The sequence below is a fragment of the Humulus lupulus genome, chromosome 3 (assembly GCF_963169125.1).
Source record: "Humulus lupulus chromosome 3, drHumLupu1.1, whole genome shotgun sequence".
Classification (NCBI taxonomy): Eukaryota; Viridiplantae; Streptophyta; class Magnoliopsida; order Rosales; family Cannabaceae; genus Humulus; species Humulus lupulus.
This window is the reverse complement of record NC_084795.1, coordinates 115,567,488-115,573,010: the sequence shown is the minus strand read 5'-3', so window position 1 is coordinate 115,573,010 and position 5,523 is coordinate 115,567,488. Positions and strand designations below refer to the sequence as shown.

Below are 5,523 nucleotides of genomic sequence, written 5' to 3'. Positions count from 1 at the left end.
CTAACCACGAATGAAAACAGCGAGTTAGGAATTGAGTAGAGAAAAACTATAAAAACTAATGAAACAATACAGAAAGGATCTAGAAATAGGAACACCTTGAATGCACTATAATCGAACTACACCTCGATATCAGAATACACACTATTATCCTTACTTCCCAAGTGTTTAATAAGCTTAGAATGATAAAGCTTATAACCCCAACCCAAGTGTTTAACACTCTAAAGTAAACCTAGCAGCTTGAAGCCTCTGAACTCAGCTTGATGAATGAAGAAATGGCTGGGTACTAGGTCCTATTTATAGAGTTCAAGAATGAAAAGATCTTATTTTAGCTTGAATAAAAATAATGACTTTTTAATTGAAAAACATTTGAATATTCGTTCAGCAGAGGCTTAAGACTCGGTCAAAAGATTCTGGACTAATCAAGAGGTTATGGAATAAAATGAGCTCGGTTTTCAAAATTATTCAAAATTCATGCCCTAGAGCCGATATATCGCCCATGCTAGGCGATATATTGCCTGGGCTGATATTCCCGAGGCTCATCGAAGTGGTCGTGCAAAGTTACGTGTTTTTCGTATCCCCATCTGGCGATACATCACCCTTAGAGCTGCGATATATCGGCATACGCTGAAATATTATACACGTAATTACACTTTTTTTCAGCCTAATTTGAATTGAGTAAACAACTTTGACTGAGTCCTATAATGATTTCAAAGCTGCTGGCAGACTCTGGGATTTTCAAATATTACTCTTAATAAACTATTTCTGAAAAATACTTAATTTCTCAATAAACATGCACACAACAAGTGTCATTCTCTTATTGGGTCTATCTAAACCTTACAGTATAATAATTATCATCTTCATAATCAGTCATATTAATCAAACCTTAGGTTATAATTAATATTCTTAAACTATAGGTTAAACTTATAAAATCTACAAGTGTTGCTACGAGTGTCCAACTAAGTCCCGGCTTGAACCAAAATCCACAGTAATAAACATACTACAACTACTACTAACTATTACTATTACTACTACTACTATCTAACTATCTAAGTAAAGTTCTTGGACTCTACACCATAATCCTCCAACTTCCTCTTCTTTGACAAAATCTCTTTCATAAACTTCACATAACTTGGCATTTTTTCAAGTGCCTCAACAAACGGGATATTAATGTTTAGTTTTCAAAAGATATCCAAAAATTTAGAGAATTTTTTGTCAAGATTAGCCTTTCGAAACCATCGAGCATATGGAATCTTTGGTGTTGGCTCAGTGTATTTTGGCTTCTCTGTCTTTGGAAAGTTTTCAGTAACCTCCTCTTGTATCGGACTATTAACTTGCTTATCTATTGTCTTCTTTTTCTTGTCATCTACTGTAGGTCCTTCATACTCAGTCCCACTCCTCAAGGATATTGCATTACATTGTTATTTAGGATTTATCTCTGTGGAACTAGGAAAAATTCCTTGTTGTCTACTAGAGAACATTTGAGCCAATTGACCTATTTGTGTCTCCAAACTTCTGATGGAAGACCTTGTCTCTATCATGAATTGATTTAATTGGTCTGGCTGAATTGTTGGTGGGTTCATTTGAGGAGGTGGTGGATGAGATGGGCGTGGGTTTGGATCATAATATGGTCTAGCATGTAATCCATAAGTTGGTTGATGAGGTGGTTGTTGAGGTGGGAACTGTGGATATTGTGGTTATAACCCTTGATTATTTTTCCAAGACAGATTAGGATGATTTTTCCAGGCAGGTGTATAGGAATTTGAGTAAGTATTGGGTGCAGGTCTTGAAAAATTACCTATAACCTGTGCCTATTCCAAGGGCATATTATTTACATCTGTTGAGCAACTAGCTGTGCTTAGGCATTGTTCATAAGAATGAGGTCCTCCATAAATTTCACAACTCATGACATTCTGTACTTGCATTGCTTGTGTGGTGAGATTAGTTTGTTGCAGTTGTTTGGTTAGAGACACTACTTGAGCGGTCAATAGCGCTATTGGATCAACTTCTAAGACTCCTACTACTTTCTTATTATCTCGCTCAGTAGGCCAATTATAGTTATTCATAGCCATCTCTTCCAACAACTAATATGCTTCATTTGCACTTTATCTCATAAACGCCCCTCCTGATGCTGCATCTATTATCGTTCTTGTATTTCCTCCAAAACCTTTGTAAAAAGTATGAACTAACAACCACTTCTCTATTCCATGATGTGGGCATCTCCTTTGCAATTCCTTAAATCCTTCCCATGCATCATACAAAGACTCCCCATCCATTTGATGGAAGTTGTTAATCTCTCCTCTTATTCTGGCTGACTTTTCAGGAGGACAATATTTACCAAGAAACTTCTGAGCCAAATCTTCCCAAGTAAGTATAGAATTGGATTGTAACGAATTCAACCAAATCTTAGCTCTGTCCCTTAGTGAAAATGGTAATAGTCTCAATCGTACAACATCATTACTCTCCCCATTCATTTTAAATGTCGCACATAACTCCAAAAAGTTTGTGATATGTAGATTTGGATCCTCATTCGGTAACCCCCAAAATTGTACATAGTTTTGCACCATCTGAATAATTGAGGGTTTGATCTCAAAATTATTAGCCTCAACAGTTGGAGGACAAATGCTTGAGTGTATCCCTGTAACAGTAGGGAGTACATAATTCCTTAATGGTGGATCAGCTTCAGCTGCATTACCCATATTTGCATTATTGTTGACAACATTATTTGCATTCTTAGTCATGGTAAAGTCCAGCCTTTTCTTTATCTTGTGATTCTTTCTACACGTTTTCTCAATTTCAAGACCTATTGGTATGATTTTATTTTGTCTACTTCCTCGTATATACTAACAATTCCTAAAACACAATATAACCTTGATCCAAATAAATATTACACAATAAAAATAAATAAAAAATATCAAAAATATCAAATTAGAACAAATAACAATTAACTATGATATTGGAAATTTAGTCCCCGACAACGGCACCAAAAAATTCATCATGAAAATATGTATATTCGCAAGTGCATGCAATCGATTCAAGTAATATATGATAAGTAAAGTATCGTTCCCTCGAAGACTATCTTCCAAGTACCACTAATTGTTCTTTAAATTTCTATTTTGCAAATAAGAATTTGTTTTTTAAATTTAATTTTAAATTTGAAAATAACTTTAAACAAAAACAACTAAATAAAAGATTTAAATCACTATGAAAAAGACATAGGGTATTAATTTCATCAACTTTTCATTCTACTAATTGTATTAATCAATTCTAGATTTCTTTCTTTCTATTCTAATAACAGGTTAACAAAAATCGATTCCTATTATTTTTCAAGATATAAGATCTCAGCCTATATGCAGGTTTTCTACATCTTTGTGATAAACTTAAACATATAGAAGGCATTAAGCATGGAAACCTAATTACTACACAAGTCATACAAGTACTTTCGTCCAATATGCAACCTATGTCTATATAATGATAGCATATTCAATTCTCATCTTTCGAATTTTGAATCAAAATCATTAAATCAAGAAAATAGTGATATAGTATTTACTAGATGTGAATGCCAAACATTGACCAGAGCCATAGTCAACACTTAAGAGAAAAATTGAGGGTTACCTTCATTAGCCTCGGGCAAACAAAGCAGCGCAATATCTTGCCCCACGCGAGACCCAAGGGCCTCGCTATGCGAGGCTTCCCTTCACCCGCGCGCGCCTGCCAAGGCCACAAGGGCCTCGCTATGCGAGGCTACCCTTCACCCGCGCGCACCTGCTAAGGTCACAAGGGCCTCGCTATGCGAGGCTGCACTTCCCCTGCGCGCGCCTGCCAGGCCACAAAGACCTCACTATGCGAGGCTGCCCTTCCCCCGCGCGCGCCTGCCAGGCAACAAGGACCTCACTATGCGAGGCTGCCCTTCCCCCGCGCGCGCCTGCCAGGCAACAAGGGCCTCACTATGCAAGGCTGCCTTTCCCCCCTGCGCGCCTGCCAAGGCCACAAGGGCCTCGCTATGCGAGGCTGACCTTCACCCGCGCGTGGCTGCTAAGGCCACAAGGGCCTCACTATGCAAGGCTTCCCTTCCCCTGTGCGCGCCTGCCAGGCCACAAGGGCCTCGTTATGCGAGGCTACCCTTCCCCCACGCGCGCCTGCCAAGGCCACAAGGGCCTCACTATGCGAGGCTGCACTCGCCTGCGTGCCAACGCCTCGCATAGCAAGACACACCTCACCACGCCCGTGTGCGTCTCACGAGGTACGAACATGCTAAGGAGCCTCGCACAACCACCGTCTTGTGGCCCTCATGCAACCCCATCACGCCTTGTGAGACCCATCCCCGAGCCTCATGAATGCCCGAGTCATGCATGGGTACTCACTAAGGCACCAAGGGTCTCACTTTGTGAGACCCATCCCCGAGCCTCGTGAATGCCCGGGTCACGCATGGGTACTCACTTAGGCACCAAGGGTCTCGCCTTGTGAGACCCATCCCCGAGCCTCATGAATGCCTGGGTCACACATGGGTACTCACTTAGGCACCAAGGGTCTCGCCTTGTGAGACCCATCCCCAAGCCTCGTGAATGCCCAAGTCACACCTGGATACTTGCTTAGACACCAAGGGTCTCGCCTTGTGAGACCCATCCCTAAGCCTCGTACATGCCTGTTTCCAACCCTCGTACCTAGAGGTAAGGACAGGATAAAAGAAGTATGGATCGACACTTACTAAAATATAAAGAAACCTAGAGAAGATATTTAGGTAAGGGGGACCACTAGGCATGAGATAAATGTACAAGCACAGGATGTACAACCCTGAAAAAGGGCAAAGGCATGACTCTGACATCTGTGTCCTACAAGTAGTGGAGGTACGAATTTGTACAGAGAGTGGAAGCACTACATGCATACCTCTGACTATGTACCAGGCCAACACCATAACCTTCTGCTCCACCACGACCTGTGCCACTACCCTGACAATGTACCTATGTACAATCTTGTCCCCTGGGACCACAATGTATGGGGAGCCATTAGAGCTCCAGTATAAATAGATCATCACCCCTCTAGAAAAGGGGTTGGAAAATTCATTGTATGCTGAGGCTGTTAAGCAATATACGAATTTTACTCCATTGTAGTTCTGCATATTTACTCTTTCAAGTTCTCTCAATCTTCTTCTTAGATATCTTTGGCAATACAGTCTCAGTTTTCTAACCTTATATCGTTGACGAGATTTCACCGTCAACACTAGCATTAAACACACATTATATAGATTAGAATAGAGAAGAAAAATCAAAAGAACATCATAATTCAATTAGATAGAAATCCAAGTGACTACATTAAACCCTAGATAAAAATTGTTTTGTTCATATCAGACATGACTAAATCAACAAAATAATTATTCAAAAACATAAGATCCATAAACTTGAAGAAGAAATAAAAATATGAAACTGCAGAATTTTTAACCTAAGAACCACAATTAGTCTCTAAAAAACGTAATTAAAAACTGACCTCCTCACTTAATTAAACCTTAAACACGAATTTATAGTAAAA

General features: G+C 39.8%; 1 non-coding gene across 1 annotated transcript; it reads left to right on the top strand.

Annotated features, from left to right (window-relative positions):
* Positions 1–2,199: 2,199 nt before the first annotated feature.
* Positions 2,200–2,306, top strand: LOC133828021 (small nucleolar RNA R71). Its single transcript, XR_009890666.1, has one exon. It is a non-coding gene; the product is annotated as a small nucleolar RNA R71 (small nucleolar RNA).
* Positions 2,307–5,523: the final 3,217 nt, after the last annotated feature.